Here is a 21,300-nt window from a genome sequence, read left to right as displayed (position 1 = left end):
CTCTACAATGTGCTTGTTTTTCCCCTCAGCAACTACATTTTGCTTTGAAGTGTATCTACATGTAAAATGTCTCTGAATGCCATTCTTCTGCAAGAAATCAGAGAACTCATTGGAGAAGTATTATTCCCCTCCATCTCACCTTAGGCACTTCACATGCTTTCCTAACTGCTTTTTAGCCATCACTACAAAATTTTGAAAATGAGTGAAAACGTTAGTCTTCTCCTTCATGAAATACACCCCCACTTTCCTCGTGTCATCATCAATGAATGTTACATAGTTCCTATAGCCACCCATTGATGTAGTTTTTGTAGGACCCTATACATCTGAATGCACCATATCTAGAACATTCCTTCTCACATTTCTATCATGTGGAAACACATGCTTTGTCTGCTTTCCAAATTGACATACTTCACATAATTTTTGCATGCCATCAACTTTAAACTTAGGCATCCATGTCATAATTTCTTTAGTCTCCATAGACTTCATTCTTTGCACATTTACATGCTTAATTATCTTATGCCAAATGTTTGTATCTGCAACAATTCCTGAACCCTGTGCAAACATTGCGCTTTCACTTCAGGCATGTTTACATCTAGTGTAAACATTATGCCCACTTTATTACCTTTTGCAACCAACTTGCACTTATCTTTAAAGTCTTTGACATAATGACCATCAAGGTTAAAGCGAACCCGCAACCCTTGCTCCATCATCTGGCCAACAGAAACCAGATTCTTTATAATATTTGGAACGTGAAGTACATCTGCAAGATACTTCACTTTACCATTCTGCATAGACAATGGCACATTTTCAACATGGGCAATTAGATGAGTAGTATCATCCCCCTGTTTCAACAAAACCTGGCTTTTCATGATTTTTCATATCCTTAAACCACTTGCCATGACTGGTCATGTGGTTTGAAGCACCTGAATCCACATACCATACATCATCATTGCATTGGATACATCATTTTCCAACACAGCATTAAGCACATGTCGCATAACAAACAACCTTTCATTGTCCTCATTACTTTGGCTAGAGGACGCATAATTATTTTGCTGCACTTTTTCACTTCTCATGTCATTTTGCTTCTTATAACAATCTGCCTACACATGCCCATATTTGCCATGATAAAAATAGCCTTGTCATTTTGCTGCCTTTTCCGATTTCCACGACCTCTTTGACTTCCCCTGCCTCTAAGTTGGCCTCTTCCACCTGTGTGTTGTTGTTGTGATTCACGGGATTTTTGTTGCTAACCACAATTTCGATTTCTTGTTCGGCCACGGCCTCGACCTCTACCTCATCATGTTCCTGCACTTGTGTAAAAGGCCTGTTGCTCTGAATTACCTTTGTTTTGTGAAAAATGGTCTTTGCCCAAACTCTTTTCTTTAATGATCAACATTAACACCAAATTTGTAAAGTTAGGAATGTTCTCCCGAATCTAAATAGATGTCTTGAATACCTTGTATTATGGCTCGAGACCACGTAGACATACTTCCACCTTATTATCATATCAATAAAAACACCAATAGATGTAAGGGATTCCACAATGCCCTTGATCTTCAAGGCACAATCATTCACAGACATGTTTTTCTTCTCCACAGTATGGAGAAGAAAAGCATGTCTGTGAATGATTATGCCTTGGTGTTAGTCTCATATAACTTCACCAAGGTGTCCCATGCCTCCTTGGTGGGTGACTTGGCATCCTGTATATGCCCAATTATGGTATCCTATATGCTAATAGAAAGCCAATACATGACTTTCCTTGCTCCTTGATTCCAATCCTTAAATTCTTTTACATCAGTAGCAGTTGGATTAATCTCCAGTATCTCTGGTGCCTCCTCATGTTCACCTTCAACTCAATAGCCTTTTCCCATCAGAAAATTTGTCAATCTAAACCTCCAAGCATGGAAGTTGTTCTTGTCAAGCTTCTCTGCAACAATTTGGTTAATACCATCATTTGACATCTTGTCTGCAACACAAACTCACTAAAAACAGCACTCTTGTTTGTCTTGCACAAACTGTACTGCACCCAAACTATCACAACCAGTGACCTCAATTTGCATACATACACCCAATAGCACCTACAAGATCTCTTTTCAGTACACACAGTGTCTGCACAACGCCCTTCTTAACAGTACCAAAATAGAGTTCTGTAGAGAATCAAAACTTAACTGTGCAGTGCACGTGAACGCATGCAAACTAAAAAAACGGAGGTCTAAACACGCCCGAAACGCGTTTTCGACCGTAAAAAATAGTCCAAAGGACAGTATGATTGCCCTGTAGCTCTGCTCCCACGAAGAAAGCAATCGGAGTTTGTTTGCTCTAGTGCCTCCCAAAGAGCTCCCGCGACAAGGGTGTAGTAGCTGACACAAAGGGGAAAGAGTAGGTGAAGCTCTTATCCCTCGTACCGCTTCCTGTGCTTCTCTTGCTTGTTGCTCAGCTTCTTAGCATGAACCATACTCTGATACCATGAAAAGATGCAAGGAGGAAGAGAGCTTGAGCTCTTGCACAAGCACATACACACTCACACAAAACCTAGTAGAGAACACACAAAATGAGAGGCTGAAAATTGTTCTTCTTCTTCTTCTCCACAAAAGGGTTCTACCAAAAGATAAGGAAAATATAACATAATTACTAAAGTACTATGTACATGAGTTCCATAATATGAACACGCTAAGTGAGTGAGCTGGCAAGATAAGTATGCCATAACTCAATGGTGAACTAGTAGCTGGCGTAGTCCAGTTGTAGAATCATTAGCGCGAAGATCTATCATGTCAGCATCCTACCAAACACGCTAGTGATGTAAGTGACAAAAAGGTCACCCAGAAATATCATAAGTGTCAGCTCGCGCGTTGAGCTTGACATCTCAACAATTATGGAGTCCGTAAGTCCACAACAGTCAAGGTCTTCAATCTCCTTATAAGCTCTAGATGATCCACTCCCTCATTGATCCGTAGACATGATTGCTATGTATTGTAGATAAACCAAATAAGTGAAATTAGTCCCAAGCAATTAGATATAGCATATATAGTCATATATGTGCTTGTGGACTCCATGAGGACTCACAACAGGACCACAAAGGGTATGTTGTAACATATAGTGCATGTGAGTTATGAGGAGTTTAGAGCTCAGAAGCCTTACCAATACCCACCAAATGCTCACCTCCTTCGTGTTGAAAGTAGGAATGATAGCATGCAACTATACCAGTCAGTCTTCATACCGTAATCACCGAAGAAGTCCAAGCCATAAATGAGGTTGCATTTTCCTTGCTTCCCACCTTTTCATTCCTCCAAACAATCACCTCCAAAGATGTGCTAAATGGGCCCTAATTGCTCCTATAAGAACCACTAAGATACTAAATGAATTAAACATATAATGTAGATGAAAAATATATCTCATTCACCACACAAAGGATATGCATGCATACATGGATCATGCAAGAGAGAAAAATCTCTCATGGCCAAAGTTGGAAACTTTTGGTGAGATAGAGAAGACAAAGCTTTACCCAACAATTCCTCTTACCGTTCTATTGTCTCCTCTGGGTCAAATAAACCTTTACACTCTAATGCAAAAAGACTTAAGCCTGGGAGTGATCTGTCATGAAATCATGCAAGCAAAGTATGCATGTGATTGAAGCAATAAGCTAGGACTACAAGACAATACTCAATGAAAACAATCTCAAGCAAATTGTGCACAATTCCCCTTCCAAAATGGGCAAAATTAAGCAAATTCAACCACTCTGTCTTTTTTAGCTTTCTCTGCATAACATAATAAAGAAATAAAAAATACTCCACCTTGCAAAATCTTAAGCTAAAATGCAAAGTGAATACATCAATATTAAGCAAAAGATACCTAGATTATGATTAATTATATCACTAATCCTAATAAGAGATCTAAAAATAGTAAATTCTTATAGTCCTAATCAGCCCAAAATGAACCTATAGGGTTGTAAAGCTTGATCTCCCGATTCCAATGGGGCTTATGAAATCGAATTCCGAGTTCGGCAGCTCAAGTTATGATCAATTTTGCTGGAAAATAGCAGAAAAAATGATCTCCTAATTAGTGCTCAATTAATTTCTATCCCAATTAACAAAATACATCTAAATAATTCTATTAATGCTAGGAATGCAATGCCTATGATTCAAGTTTTGATTAATTAGATCTAGTTTAGTTCTCTGTACAAAACTTTACAAAGAGCAAAAACATACATTTTGACTTCATTTTTTTTACAAATCTAATGAGAAAATATATAATAAACCCAAATCTACTCTATACATTATCACCAGGAACATCAAATCAAATGAAAAGCACAAAATCTAACAACAAAAACATAAAATAACCCACTCAAATCCCTGAGTGAACCAACCTTATCTTTTTTTCTCTTCTCCCACTCATTGTATTTTCACACAGTGAGCTCACGGAATGGAAAACTACTTGGAAAAGTATCATAAACTGCCAAATGGACTAGGATAACAACCATAAATCCCCGACAGCGACACCAATGTTAATCCTAAATGCTAAATGCCAAAGCAATCAAATAGAAATACATTGTATCCACACACTCCCATAGATCAAGCTTAGGGTTTAGATTTACCAATTAATATGTCGTGGGATTTTAGGTTGTACTCGTATTCAAATTTCCAAGGGAGGCCTTCCAACCACCATTATGTGTAGTAGCTAGCTCTCGAATGGTAGTTTCCATTGCTTGTCACCAAATAATGTTGATGGCTTGACCGAGGACGAGTCCCTCTCATAGTAGCAAGAAGCTATGGAGGTGGTGGAGAAGAAAGCCCTCAAACTCACACTCACTCTCTCACTCACACACAAGAGATAGAGGAAAAAAGAAGAAGCAAGAAGCTATGGAGGTGGTGGAGAAGAAAGCCCTCAAACTCACACTCACTCTCTCACTCACACACAAGAGATAGAGGAAAAAAGAAGAAGCAAGAGCTCTCAATGGTCACACAAGGGAAGTGTCCATTCTCATTAGATGAGTTATCCTTTATACAAACTTATTAAATGACCGGGCACCCGGGCACTCGCGGCCATTAAGTAAATCTATCATCTAGTGTGTGCTAGACTACTAGTATACATGTGAACTCAATGCTGGCATTACACTTAGCTCGGTCATCCCTTGTTTACATCGTGTATATCTCATTGGAGGGGAAAATCATAAGTTAGGCATTAAGTGCTAAAAATAACTCGGGCGGACAAAATTACAAAGTGATCCAAATTAATAAAACATTTGATACGAAATCACTTTGAATGACTCCGAACGCTTTGAAGAAAATCCAGTGGGAGTGTAATGAAGGAAAGCTATAGAGCTTCTCTACTTGGTGTGTGTTGCTGAAATGAGAGTAACTATGGTTTAGGTGTGTCTCTTGTGTATCCCTCTATTATCTTTTCAAACTAACTCAGGGGGACCTAGCACTTATTCACCAAAATACTACATGCTATGTGGACCCTAATATTATTATGGCTATCTTTACCGGGGGCCTTGAACTTAATGAGGCATAATCTACGTACATTTATCCCCTACACCCCATAGTGCTAAATTTTAGATATTGGTGCCGGGTGCTTATTAATTTTACTAACTTTAATGAGGGGGAGGAACCCATTGACCTAATGATCCCATCTCTTCCCAACTCTTTTGTAGCTCCTCTTCCCGAACTGCAAGAAAGCTTAACGTGGATGCTAACACATGGTTGGGTAGAAGCTTGGGACACACACCAACACCTCCTCTCACATAATAATAAACTTTATCATCCCTATGGAATTCTATGCCTTTTTGATATTATTTTTGCCCACTTTATTAACAACCTTAATATATGAATTTGACCAGGTGCACTTCGAATATCCCCACATTCCCTGAGGACGAGGATCTACATGCCTTATATGATTTATTCATCACCAAGAAACCACGTCCACCTTCTAATGATGGGGATGGAGATAAGAGGGATGATGTTTAGTCCTATAACTTCTTCACCCCAATCCTCCACTAACCGAGTGATATTTTCCTGACACATCTTTTGATTTTTCCTCACCCCCAAGGAACCACTGGATGGCTAGCCAGAGGCTGAGTCCAATCCTTTGCCACATGAACATAATGTGGCAGATACTACTATGGTCCCATCTTGGATCTCTCTACCCCTAAATATGAGCAAGTAATCATGGTTGGGAATCCCCTTTTTAAGCCTCGCCTAATGCGACAAGCCCTTTAACAGATAACCTCATTCCACATGACCACTCCTCTACAAGATGAAGCCTATGCCACGAGGCTGCAGCCTTCAAATGTAACGTACCCTTTAGTGGGTGACATGCCAAAAGATAGAGTATTGGGGCACATGGAGTAGCAAATGACCTTATGGTCTAATGTCGCATGAGGCTCAAGACTAGCCAACTTGTGGTGGTGGCTAGTAGATTTGCTCGAGATACAGCTTGTCACAAACATGATCGCCCATGTTCTTACAAGCGATGGAGTGCAATATCCCATTCTTGTGATAATGAAGGTTCCACTTTTTAGAATAATAGAGTAGCATGAATGATGATATTGGATAACTGATTTGTATATATTTTGCATTTCTAATGAGATGCAAGATGGCTATAGTTTCAACTTACCATAGTAACATTCTCAACTTGTCACTCTTGATTACTTGTTATGGCTATGGCTATAGTTTCAACTTAGTTTACATACTCAACTTGTCACTCTTGATTACTTGTTATGGCTATAGTTTCAACTTACCCTAGTTAACATACTCAACTTGTCACTCTTGATTACTTGTTATGGCTATAGTTTCAACTTACCCTAGTTAACCTACTAAACTTGTCACTCTTGATTACTTGTTATGGTGGCTATGTCTATAGTTTCAACTTACCTTATTTTACATACTCAACTTGTCACTCTTGATTACTTGTTATGGCTATAGTTTCAACTTACCTTAGTTTCCATACCCAACTTGTCACTCTTGACTACTTGTTATGGCTATAGTTTCAACTTACCTTAGTTTCCATACTCAACTTGTCACTCTTGACTACTTGTTATGGCTACAGCTATGCCTTTTTCATTGCTTAAAGCAAGAACTCAACACAACACAACACATAATGTACATGAACTTTAGTAATGGTCTTGCTCATTGTATTTATGAGTCTTTAAACATAAAATTATATCCAAATATATTCAAAAATCTCTCAATGTATTTTTAATTGCTATTTTGTCATGGATATAAAATAGTGGTGCATGTGTTGGTAAGAATAGAGATAGAGGAGTGTTCTTTCTTAATGGTACTACAAAAGACAAATGTCTCAATTGACATAGCTATAGCTATTGGGCTACTTGGCCATGGCTATCTTGGAGAAAACCTAGCTTAGGATCGATAGTAAAAGTTTGAAACATTGTGGTGTGATATGGTTTGAGCACGTCATGTGGAAGCAAACCTTGAGGTTCTTGGTCCTGCTCCCCTTCCTTCACTACTGCTTCGCCCAAAGATTGGATGGTTTAATTCCATTTTCACATAGTTAATTGGTGAATCGAAGGGAGGGGGGCTTGCTTGAAGGATCGTGGCAGCTCTTGGGGTTTTGTGGTTCCTCCACTCACATTAATGTTTAATTGTCTTTTAAGGTGGATAGTGATATGTCACTTCATGGTGGGGATGTTTCTATTGATGTTGAACATAGTGGGGATGAGAGTACTTTGGAGGTGGATACTGATATGTCTTCATGGGGACATTTCTATTGATGCTGGGACATACTGGGGATGAGAGTACTTTGGAAGATATTTCTATTATGAGATAGATTGCAAGAGATGAGGAGCCACTACATGGTGTGGCAACAATACTTTGGATGTGGATATTGGTTATAATATTTTAAGAGTGAGGATGTGATGTCTAGATGTAGGATTCTACATTCTTATGAGTGCCCTAGGATACCTCTTTGCTAGTTGATTCGCTTTGCAAAGGTTAGGAATTTGAGGTGTGATGTTTCATCCCTCAAGATAGCTCTTGAATTTGAGGGATTTGTGCGTGAAAATGATACTTTTATTATTTTATTTGCACCATCAACATAGTGAAAAGTCTTTGACCATGGATGGGATTAGAGATACCGAAAGTGCTCTTGAGAAAGAGGTTCTCTCTCCAATAAGCTCTTGTATGTGTAGGAGGGTAATCATTGCATTTACATTATGGCATGGATGTCAATCATTAAAGAGGCCTACAAGGAGACCTGATCTATGCATATACTAGTGTTGTGTGTACCATGATTGATCCTAGAAATACAAGTGTTGTGTACCGTGATTGATCCTCGAAATACAAGTGAGATATCCCTTCTTTTGCGAGGTCGAGAGGATTAGATTGATTGTATTGCCAAAAGATTATGATTAGAGGCATGACTCTTACACATGGATGTATGTATCCCTCTATAATTAGAGTCACTATTGCATGTATCCCTCTGCCATTGTAATCTATATTGCAATAGTGTTTTTTTTGTTTTAATTATTTTTATTCCACAATGGATCATAATTTCACAAATGAATGACAATTTCATATTATGCATGAGGCAAATGAATGACAATTTCATATTATGCATGAGGGGACACCAGAAAGAAGTATTGTATAAATAATGTGTCTCTATTTTTACTTGGCCCCGATGATTCACGCATAATCTGATGCTCCTAGGTTATGCAAGGCACATATTGTATGGTAACCATTTGGACACACAGATCCTTAACATCAGTGACATATCAACTTTTGTTAGAATAGGGATTCCATTGGCTAATGATTATTCATGAAAATGTGGAATCTTGTATGGTAAGAGATTGTGCAACCTAGTGTTAGACCAAACAGATGCGTGTTGATATGACAACATGCTATTCATTAGCATCATAGGATGTGTGTAAGTACAATTTTCTATGTGAACCACACACGTAAGTCTAGAACCATTGTTGGACCCAACTACATAAAGGTGGTTCTACTTTTTACTAATATATTTGATTATGACATCATCATAGGAATGTTATTCCCTACCATCCATCAAACAAAACAATCATTAACAAAACAAGTTGCAATATTGCACAGAGGACAATGCATCTTCAAAATGTTCATTTAAACTTAGTAACCATTGTATTCTTAATTTGGCTCATCTTTCATTGAATTGAGACACAAAAATTAATCTCGGCATGTGCATCTTAGTTGAGCAAATCAACCAATGAAGTGTAGAGGAAAGAAGAGATGGCCCCACACTATCTTTAAAGGAGGTTTGTCCACCTTCTATTTCGCAAAAGAAGAGAAACTCTCGTGGGGGAATCAAAAGACAAGAGTTGCTCCCTAGAAGCCCAAGATTTGTTCATAGCTTACTCTATTATGTCTATACATACATACATACATACATACATACATACATACATACATATATATATACATATATATATATATATATATATATATATATATATATATGTATCATTTAAAGTTTTACACTAATAGATGTGCTATTTATAGAAGCAAGCATGCACCTTATTTATAGTTTAAACATATTTAGAGATTAATTAATTAAGCTATCCTTGTAGCCCAAGTTAATTAATTAACCTTAGTATACCTAAGGTTTTAATTAAAAAATGTCATTGCATATTGTCCTCTCTCAATTTCATCACGCACAATTCTCTCTCTCTCTCTCTCTCTCTCTCTCTCTCTCTCTCTCTCGGCTTCGCCCCTCCTTGCACATGCCAAGCCACAGCTTATATAGTCTTCATTGAATGCTCTAGAAGATTGAAATCTCCAAAAAAAATGGTTGGGAAGCTTTCAAATATCAATATATTTTTAAAACTTGCCAAGGTTTTGAATTAATGCATTCCTAAGGTATTGTGTGTCATGCATTAATTAAATAATGCAAAGTCGTTTAGTGCCATATTATATATATATATATATATATATATTCAGATTACATCCTGAATACATTTTTTTTTAAAACCAACAAGCGCAAGAATTACATCCTGAATACATTAATAGTGCTTGCAAGAGGGCACTAATTAATGCTTACATTAAGGTCTGAGACCTTATATATATATATATATATATATATATATATATATATATATATATATATATATACAATTTACACAGCGACATGCAACATTTATTTCTCTCTCTCAATCATGTTACTCTGTCTGTTTACGGGCATCTCTCTCTCTCTCTCTCTCTCTCTCTCTCTCTCTCTCTCTCTCTTTCTGCACTGAGGCAGGCAACATTTATTCCTCTCTTCCATCATTTCACTCTCTCGTTTATAGGCACGTTTATTTGTCTCTCTCTCTCTCTCTCTGCATTGAGGCAGGCAACGTTTCTCTCTCACTTAACAGGCACATTTATCTCTCTCTCTTCGAAATGAGGTACTTCCGCCCTCAGATCATGAATACCACAGCTCACCCTTTTATAAGCTACGGTGGAATCCTTTAAAGAAATCGAGCGAGGCAGATCTTCCACATGCATCTAGTTAATTAATTTTTTTATAACCTTTACTTTAAGGTTTTCAACTCTTTAAGCCCAACCCTTTTTTTTCCCCATAAAGCTGGTGAATTGAATTAGAATAGAACAAAAATTACATCAGCTCGAGCATGGAGAGCATCTAGGGAGAAACCATAGTACCAGACAGGGAGAAACCATAGTACCAGACAGGGGTGAATCCATACGACCAGGATATAACCAACCAGGACACAAAGGGGCAGACAAGAGAAAGTGGCCAGGAGCTGGGAATACAAGGGCCTTCCACAAAACAGGGTGAATAGCATATGAGAGTTCATGGGGGCTGTAGGGAGGACAGCCAACTCGGCCTGCACACTCTCCAAGAAGCAACGTCCTTCCATAATTCGGGTCCAGGTGGTGGATCTCAATGTCCAGGCTCTTTTCCCATTCATCTCTGGTCATGTAGTGGATTCCTCTGGATTATTTGGAGACAGAGGAACTTCATGCTGTTCGAGGGGCCTTCCCAGATGCCAAGTCTGAGAATATTCTTTTATGATGTCAACTTGCAGGCGCTGAAGGTAGTAGTAGATGAGTTGGCTATCTACCGCACCAAGAAGGCTCTCCTCAGTGACGTTGACTACCACTACTCACGATTTCTGGCCAACCGTCCCCCCAACGAAGACCCTGAGGATCGACAATGCATGAGGGATGAGTGGGAGAAGGATCTAGAAATCAATATCAGCCACCTAGAGTCACAGATTGAGGAAGGCAACCAGTTTTTGGATGACCTCCAGTCGGAGATTGACAACCTCCCTACTTCTAATGGTTACAGACTGGAAAGATCACCTGGCTATAACAGTTATAGAAGACGAAGTAACCAGCTACAAGACCAAGAAGGCTGTCCTGAAGGACACCGAGTTCTATCACACTCATCTGCTTGCAACAAAGCTCAATGAAGCGTTTAGGCCCAACCCTATATTGCTAAGGTTTTACACCACAATTACCCACACTAATTAATTAACGAAAAAAACATTTGGCCCCCATTTACATAATTATTTGTATATTCAAAAAAATTCTTTGTAACGTGGCATTTAATTAATATAGACCTTAGGCGCATGAGTTCCCTCACGGCTACCCCCTCCCTCTCCTCCTCCTCTCTCTCTCCCTCCCTTTACTCGTCAAATGGGGTTTTATAGAGAATTGTAAGACCTCAAAATGAAAGGGTATGGGTGAATGCATGGAAATAGAAAGCATATGGGTGAATGCGTACAAATAGAAACTACATGGCAGGGTGAATATATGCAAATAGAAATCATATGGGGGTCATCATTTCATTGCCTTAAATAGAGAGGACATGGAGGGGTGAATGCATGCAAATAGAAAGCATATGGAGGGTCATCATTTCATTGACTTTTTCAAGCCATACTTAAATGAAACCTTAGAAAAGCACTCTTATTCTTGAAAATCTCACATAATATATTTAATGGAATGCAAAGAACATTTTGGTGCCAATATGTTCCAAAATGTTGTTTTTCTCATTAATTATTTCAGGCTTGTGAACCATAGGAGGATTTTTTTTTTCTAAGGTGTAGTAAGGCGCGCGCTAGTACAGTCTTGGAAAGTTTTTTCGAAGGCATGCTGGCCATGTGGACTGCAACTATCTTTCCATCTGGCTTTCTAATCTAATCATGATCTACTCGAAGTGATAAAGTCGATTCCCTGCAAGAGAGCTCATAGCCGAGCAAGTGGCGCGACTGCGGATGAGTGTGTGCATAGGTGAGGGGTCTCCGAGCGATTCATAGACCTTCTTGTGAACATGGTTGGATTTCACGAGGAGGGGGCTCTTGTTGTTAGCCCAAGCTCTTGGGGGAGGGTGGTGTAGGCCGTAGATGATGCCCTTGGCAGCCATAGCCACACGAACACGCATCACTTTAGGGGTTGGAGATACAATCCAAGGATGGCGGAGGGAGCAAGTTTGTGAATAGGGCTCATCAAGGGAGGGAGAGAGACGAGGAGGAGACACAGGGGGTGGCAATGGAGGAGATGGTGAGGATAAGGACGAGGAGGAGACGAAGGGGACGACCAAGCACATGGCGAGAAGGAGGAGGAGGAGACGGAGGTGGTGGTTGTCGAGCAGATGGTGAGGATGTGCCGCTACAGTAAAGGCAGGACTCGCCTTTATTGCATTAAATAATGCCACGTTAGTTGCATTATTTAATGTAATACAAACGTTTTTTTCTCAATATGCAATACAAACGTTTAGCATAGCTTCCAAGATGTAATATTCCTTATATGCACCACTAACAATTTCAGTGTGATTAGTTAATTAAATTTTATATGGATCACCAATATGAATTAATTATATGTATAAGGGTGAAAGCTTTTACACGTGTCAGCATCGCATGCGATGCTTTTAGGCTCTTCTCCTTCTGGAACTGTCAGACGATGCTCTTCTCCTTTTGGAACTGTCAGACGATGGCTTGCTTGGTGCCAGTTGTGAGAGCATGGCGTGCTTGGTGCCGGCCGAGGTTCTTCTGCTTCTGGAACCGTCTCACGGATTCGAGAACATGGCTACATCTCATGGCTTCACTGACAGTTGCATGTGTTGCTCTTCTGCAACGTTGGTATGGTTGTCTTCTGCATGTTTCGATTCCTATTGAGGTATTGCATGCGTCAGATTTTGTATATGTCACCTTATCCAGGGTCTTCTACAACCTTCGATTCTTGGGCAGGTATGTGTTTTGAACATGCTTTGCTTCTTCGTCTCAGTTATGGTATGTGCATGTGCACATGGTCTGCGTGTCTTTGCATGATTGGTCGTCTACAGTATTTAACAACTTCTGCTCTCTGTGAAGATATTCTATTTTAACAGCCTGCCATGCCACCAAAGTGCAAGCCTCTTGATGATATTACTAATATCATGATGGTTGACAAGTGTCCGTCTCCATCCTTAGCCTTTGCTCGTGCCTAGTAAGGTGGTCCATCTACCTCTGCACTCATTTGTGATGAAGGGGTTCCATCACATCTATTGTACCCCGTGCTCACTGCTGTGCTTTTCCTCAGATCATCACCCCTCCTTAAGGACTGCATAGTGTGCGTAGCCTCCGTGTAGTGAGGAGAAAAGCACGCTTGTTTGGTGTTTTTTTTTTGGCTTCTGTTCTCTTATAATTTATGCAAAAGAGTCTATATAATCAAGGTGCTCATTAGACGTATGTAAAATTGACAATTTTATTTTTTTTGCAGTACAACTTAACATGTCTTTCTGTAATTATAGAGTGTAAGAGACGTTGTGTTGGTCTTGATTAACATATCTTGATTAACATAATTACCTGGAATATAATTTTCTTATAGCCGACTTGATTAAAAAACATTATGTCGCTTATCCGATTTCATTATGTTTGTAAAACCCGTAAACACATACATGCAACTTTGTATTTGCGTAATTACCTTTCTGCTCTATTTTGTACACTAGGAGGGACTTCAGCTTCTTTTTCTGAAGTTCTTCTTTTTCATTTACTTTATAAATTTCATTGTTTCTTATAAAAATGTCCTTGATTATTTTGTAGCATGATATAAGCGCTGAAATAAATAACTTTTTTTTTTCATCTTATCGTTGTTCGTCTGTAAATTAGGCAGGAAAAAGACGCAAAAATGTCTTATTAAAGTGATAAATTAATGACAAACGATAAATGAATTCATTAATCTAAATAAAAGTAATTATAAACGATAAATGATAAAAGAATTTTTAAAAATTTAAGATGATTACCTTGACACAAATGATAAAAATATTCTTATTCAAATGAAGCTAATTAAAATTATGTACAAGGTTGATGACAATGCTTTATATACAACACCACCAATTTAAATCATTGTAATTAAATTTACTCTGTAAGAAATGGAGCTAAGTAAAATTTAGATTGAATTTTAGATCATTGCTCAGAAAGAAATAGAGAAAAATTAATGTAATTAATAGAAATTAGAAATGGAGAAAAATTAATTAATTAATAGATAAAAAATAATGTAATTAATAAGGAATAATGTAATTAATAAGGAATAATTAAAATGTTGGTGTTGAATTTTTTTTTTGCCTTCTTGAATTTTTATCATTGCTGAATTGAATAAGAGTAAAGATTTTAATCCTCTGCCATTTTGCATGTTTTTTTGAAGAAAACTAGACACAAAAGGAAAAAAACCAATTGACAACGAAAAAATGCAGATTCTGAACCTTCTGTACACACAAAATCCCTTCTTTTTTGCCAGGAAAAAAAACCAAGCTAGTATCTGTTACAATTGCAATAGGGAATAGAGATATTCACTTATCTTGCTAGGAACCCTTAGAAGAATTTGTGAGGATGGAGTGTTTAAAAGGTCTATTTGCACTTGAGAAAGGAGGAACCTTAAACCATTTGCACTTTCAAATGGTTGCTAGTTTAATGGCACCATCCCTGATAAGCATAGGAAAAACCATAAAGAGATATTTAGGATGGGATTTGTTTATGCCTGAGGGTGCATTGGTTATGTGTAGAGGTCTTAGAGGTCTTAGACAAGTTAAGATGCATACCCTCGAAGGGATTTGTTTAAGCCTGAGGGTGCATTGGTTATGTGTAGAGGTCTTAGACAAGTTAAGATGCATACCCTCGAAGGGATGGTGGGTTATTGCATGAAAGATTTGCACAAAGCACACTTAAAATTTTTCTCGCACAACATATTTGCTGAGGAAATTACTAGAGGTCGATAGCTATATGCCTTATATGGCCAGGCTGACTTGAAGAATAAAGTGTGCGTATCACCTATCAATCTTTTTGAAAGAGCATACGTTTATATGGATAATTATATAGCTAATAAAATTGGCGCATCTTTACAAACCACTCTTCTTACTGGAAAGTACTACCCACCAGTAGCCTCATGGATTATTCCAAAAACTAGGTCAAGTATGAGCAAAAAAAGATCTGCTGCAGTCTGGAAAGTGATGAAACTCCTGCATCTCACTCAATGCATAGATATAGAAGATATTTTCTTTGCGGATACTCCTCCTAGTACTTTGACCCCATCAATGTAAGAAGCAGCGGAGATTATGAAGAGGAGGACAACGATGATGGTGATGGACTCCAGACAACAACAATACAGCATCGGGAAGTCGATCAATTCCAATAGTTATTGATGATGATCAACAAAACCGCAATCACCACATGACTATAGTACATCTTATCTATCTGTATAGGAGAGAGCATATAAATTCAAAAAAGCTATTGTAGATGGTGATGAGTTTGTCCCGCTTTCCCCAGAAATCTGCAATTTCGTTGGTCTCACAAAAGAAGAAGAGTGTTTTGTTTAGTTTCATGCTTTACTTCTCCCCATATGTAATTACACCGCCTGTGTTTATAAGCTTTCATAATAAAGAACACGTGTGGTTATTACAAATTTTTAATCTGGTTGTTTTTAAAATTGACACATGTATATATGTATACAAGTGATGTTTATTTAATTTGGATTTTGGCGGTTCTTTACTCTTCATATTTTATATGGACCATTTGTAGCGTACACCTAACTTTTGACCTTATAATTCCTTTGAAATTTAGAAAAACCATACTTTTAATCTTATAATTTCTTTACTAATACAAAAATTTATCTTGCAATAAGGTTGTACCTTATTACTAAAGTTTCAAGCACTAGGTTATTAAAATATGCACCCACACAAAAAATTAATTAATAGGTTAGAGTGAATATATGTATGCACCCACAGAAAAATGGATTAAACCATTAAATTAAATTCAATTGTAACCTCGAAGTTCACGGTCTCACAATTTTATTTTGAAAATTAACACGTAAGGCTTCACATGTGGGCGGTTTTGTGCCACGTATAGTGAAGGTCTTTAGATGGTGTGAAGGAGACGTTGCTCGTAAAGCTGGGTCAGCAAACCAGAACAAGGTACCCGATCTCTCTCTCCCTCCCTCCTTGCTTGGCTTCAACGCGGAGCTTAAATGTTTAATCACACTGCTTAAATGTATAATTACGCTGTCAAAAGCTAAGCTTACAGTTATTAATATTGTTGGGAATCAATGGATGCTTTGCTCTCGGGCAGCCCCTATTCAGGCAACAGATATGGCCATGGACATCACAATTTGTGAAGTGAGTTTTCTCAAATTGATCACAAAAGGTATCTTTCGTGTGGAAGAATGTAGCTCAAATGGTAGACTCTTTTCCTATGTAGATTTTTTTGATTAGAAACGTAGCACTTTTTGCATACAAGTGTCCAATTTGCAGTCTCACTCGCCCATTTAAATAACAGGCTGAAGAAAGATTTAGCGTAGTCCTTGTATTGTCATAAAGGGCCATCCAAAACAAATTAGTGTTGTGAGGGTCTCGATCACCATCAATAGGCTTCGGCATCCTTATGCTTTAACAGCACTAGAGCTTCCCCGGGAGATTTACTTCTACGTATTTGTCCCATCTTGAGATATTCTGATAACTACATATCTATTCCATCCTGAGATATTCTGACAACTGTCTCTTCCTCTTCCAACCGGCCCATCCTGTAATGTGCGATGCTCGCAGGTGAGACCCTGGAAGAAAATCAATCTTATGATGAACTGACCTACTGGGCGGCAAGCCATAAGGCAATTCAACAAGGAAGACTTCGGCAGAATCTACCCTGATGCTCTCTAGAGCCCCGTGTCTCCAAGTGTCCAATTTAATTGTGTTCAAACTACAATTAACATTAGTTGAAAGGGGATCAAGAACACATTGAAACACCTCATGATGTGAATTTCCAATTATATTATGAAGTTCAGATGAATTTACAAGAGTAGAGGTTGGGACCGCAAAATCACCCTTAAGACATATCAAAAACCATTCCTTTCCTAGAATAACATCGACCCTATCTTTAATCAAAAAAATCTAGGGACTCCGTGTAACCTTGGATAGAGATCGGCAATCGAGAAACCTGCATGTCCCAAAGTTGTCCATGTCCGCCGCTAGGCTCACACGATAGACATGATCACTTGGTTACGTCTCCGCTCCCAACTTCTACACAAGTTCTGCATTAAGAAAGTTGTATTTATTACCAGGGTTAAAAGGATGTATACAATCTTTCCCAATACCAATCCATACATTTGTATAAGATCATTGGGATCGAAGACCGTCATGTTGAAGGAACATACCATGTAGGCACTATGATCTTGTCGCATGCACCCATGCACAAAAGTAGTGTGACACACTAGCTCATCATCAGTGCTATACTTATACAAAAATTAGTACCTTTGTCGAATGCCGTGACTCCATTGTGAGCCCTTGTTCAGGACATGTCAAGCACGAGCTATGTAGGTCAGCAGTAGGTGTCAGGGTGAGTCCCTTAACCCACTTGGAGAGTAGTCAAGCATTTAGGTCATCTTAGTTTAGGAGCACATATAAAGCATTTAGAAACATTGATAGTAGAAGGCATAGGCTTGTTTTATGGCCATCCTTTGGGCTTACACATTGGCAGCCCATGGGTCACCAAAAGGGGCCAAACTTGGCCTTGGTGCCTAGTTGGCCAGCCCTAGGAAGCTTCAGACTCAGTCAGCTAGTATTGGAAGCAAGGGACAGCTAGTCGGGGTCTGTGAGTAGCATTAGTCAGGCGTTGCACACATGTGAAAATAAACAGCATTTAATACCGATTTTCTGCAGTTGTGGACAATCTGACCTGGCCGACAACAGTTTATTCCTAACCGACCAACAGCCTAGCCTCATAGATAAGTAGGCCTACCTTCCTTGGTCAAATCATCTCATTCTTCTTCCAATTCAGTAGGAGAAAAAGTGCAGAACATGTGTGGCATGCATCATTCTCAGCCAAAGCACCTAGTGCTTCAGTCCAAAGGCAGCCCAAAGCTTTGCTTCAACATTCAGCCTTCAATAGTGCATCTCCCTTAACAGCTCTAGGTGTGCAGACCTTTGTATGAATGTATGCTCTTATGTGTGTGTGTGTATGCGTGCGTGTGGGGGGGGTGTGGGAGCATATATTGATACCAAGTTATACACCCACTATTGGGCATTGATGACGTTAGTAGGGATGTCGTAGTATCTAGTCCATACTATGCATAATGGAGTTGATGGTTTATTGTCTTGTGGATGACTACCATGAGGTTATAAATTGCGCTTTCTTATAAGGTGAATTTGGGCATGTTCCTAGATTCATCTAGGTATATATTTGTCTTCAGTACGAAGGCCTTTGTGTGAATATATGCTCTTATGTGTGTGTGTGTGTGTGTGTGTGTGTGTGTGGAGTGCGTGTGTGAGAGCATATCTTGATACAGAGTTCTACAACCACTATTGGGCATTGATGACATTAGTGGGGATGTCGTAGTATCTAGTCCATACTATGCATAATGGAGTTGATAGTTATATAGTCTTGTGGGTTGACTACCATGAGTATATGGTGTGCACGTTCCTAAAAGGTGAATTTGGGCATGTTCTTGGATTCATCTAGGTATATATATATTTGTCTTCAACCCGCTTGATGGTTCAACAAGCGTCCAGTCTACAATGTCCTTGCGTTTGGTAATCTCCGTGAATCAGTCTTCTGCATTGTAATAGAAGTTCTCCAGAGTAATAAAGCAAATACTCCTGCTTGTGGGAGGGCGACCCTTAAGTGGGTAGATTGGGACCCAATGTTGTGTTGACTAAGGACTCTGCATACTCTCTTTAGCTTTATCTCCTAGTAAGATAAAAGTGGATTGCTTCATGCTCACTAACATAAAGGTATAAAGAAGGTCGGACCCTCATGTAACATTATTCATAAGTGCAATCAAGCTGAAGCAAGTTCCGTTGTGCTCTCTCTCTCTCTCTCTCTTGTGCAAGAGTGTGTTACTGGTTAGGTACACATGGGCAGCCAGCAGGTACAGCAGGTACACAAGGCAGTAAATGAGCAGGGGGGTGCTGTACAGCAATAGGTACAGGCCCGGTACAGCAGGCAGGTACTGTATAGCAGCAGGTACAGGCTTGGTACATCAGGTGGGTACTATACAGCAGCAAGTACAGGAGGCATGGGCAGCCCTGCAAGCCTGGTACAACAGTAGCTTCAGTAGGCGTGGGCAGCCTTGCAGGTCGGTACAGCAGCAGCTTCAGTAGGTGTGGGCAGCAGGCGGGTACAGCATGGAGGATACCAGGCGATGGAGAGAACAGAGCAGGCGATGGAGAGAGAAATCCAGCCACCACCCACGTGGGAAATATGTACTAGTCTTCCATGCTTTTAGAATTATTAAACTCTAATCAAAGGTTAGTTTATAGGCACCCACACTAGAAAGTAAATGTCCAGCCCAAATTTAAATGTGTGTGAACACATTAGCTTATAAACATTAAAGTTAACCATAGTTTATGGATTTTACCTTTTAAAAAAGGCCAAAATGAAAATACTTACCACCTGTTCACACGCCACACCACCAAGTCAGCAAACAGCATTCCACGGTACACTGGGGACGTCCCAGTGTACTGGCACGGCATAACAGGCAGACACACGCAAACAAGTCATGCAAAAACAAATTTATGCATGTAGGCATAAATGCATGTGCACAAATAATGGACGAAATCTCCCTTTCATGAAACTTGTACAAGAGGTTCTTGTTGGACACAAAACTGGCACGACAAATATAAATAAATATGTCCTGGTCTTCCTATGGAGTGACAGTCCCATAGGTAAGACACTATCCTGGCCATACACGGGTGGCACCAACAGGCTTTCGTCTATACAGCACGAAGCAAATCACACACGGGTGACACGAAACTGGTTCCCATCCATGTGATGCAGCACTGGTCGCACACGGGTGGCACTAATCTGGCTCCCGTTCATGTGACACCATAAAACTGGCCCTTTTACATGGAGTATTGGCCTAGCCCCATGTGAACATGGCACAAATCTGGCCGCTCTATGGAGTGACAGTCCCATAGAAGGGGCTACTGCAATGGAGATGGACCAAATGGTGACATCCCCCCGGGCTTCTAAACAGTTGACCTCAACTGAAAAGCCTCAAGATATGCCTGTAGAAGCTGAGGGTAGTCAGCAAAATAATCCTCATCTACCCACTTTGCATCGATTGGTAAATAATTTTTAAATTTCACAAGGTTTCTCCTGGAAAGCTTCCCATGTGGTAACTTTCTCTCCTTGTGAAATACAATTTGCTCTGGCTGAAGGATCTCCTCAAGCTCATCAACTTCTGGCAGATCTTTTGTGACAGGCTCCTTTGGATTTGGCCCCACATACTTCTGCAAAAGACTCACATGAAAAGCATTGTGAATCTTCCAATGGCTGGGTAAAGCAAGCCTGAAGGACACTTCATTGATCTTGTGGAAGGGTCCATAATATCGAGTAGAAAGCTTTGGATATGATTCCTCTCGTCTTGGCCTCTTCCGAAGCCTAGCTTTCTCAAATTTCAGCAATACCCAATCACCTTCCTTGACTTGCATGTCTCTCCTATGCGTGTCAGCAGCCCTTTTATGCTTATCTTGTGACCTTGCAATGGCTGTCCGCACCTGAGCAAAGGCTACATCCAAGTCACGCACATACTCATCAGCTGCAAAAATCTCATCCTTTGTACGAAGGAGGGGTGGCAAGACCACTCTGCCATAAATAATCTCAAACGGGGCCTTTCCCGTGGAGGCATGAACTGTGTTGTTGTAGGCAAACTCTACAAGTGGAAGATACTTCTCCCATGCAGTCTTTTGATCTGCCACATAACACTTCAATAAATCCAACACGGCTGAATTTGCAGCTTCACTTTGGCCATCCGTTTGGGGATGATAAGCTGATGAAAACTCAAGTTTAGTGCCCATGTTATCAAGTAAAGCCCTCCAGAAGAGGCTCGTAGTCCTGGGATCTCTATC

At 39.5% G+C, this 21,300-nt stretch overlaps 1 protein-coding gene across 2 annotated transcripts in view; it reads left to right on the top strand.

The window, feature by feature from the left end:
- Window positions 1–16,315: 16,315 nt before the first annotated feature.
- Window positions 16,316–21,300, top strand: part of LOC147617276 (calmodulin-binding receptor-like cytoplasmic kinase 2) — a 59,080-nt gene continuing 54,095 nt past the window's right edge. The window contains exons 1-2 of one of the 2 annotated variants that reach the window (XM_086776910.1): window positions 16,316–16,374; window positions 16,529–16,603. The gene's annotated coding sequence lies outside the window, so the exon portion shown is untranslated. The other variant, XM_086776909.1, reaches the window with a different exon arrangement.

The sequence above is a fragment of the Cibotium barometz genome, chromosome 37, assembly GCF_041138505.1.
Source record: "Cibotium barometz isolate CiBa-2024 chromosome 37, ASM4113850v1, whole genome shotgun sequence".
NCBI classification, from domain to species: Eukaryota; Viridiplantae; Streptophyta; class Polypodiopsida; order Cyatheales; family Cibotiaceae; genus Cibotium; species Cibotium barometz.
This window is presented reverse-complemented; position numbering and strand designations above follow the sequence as displayed.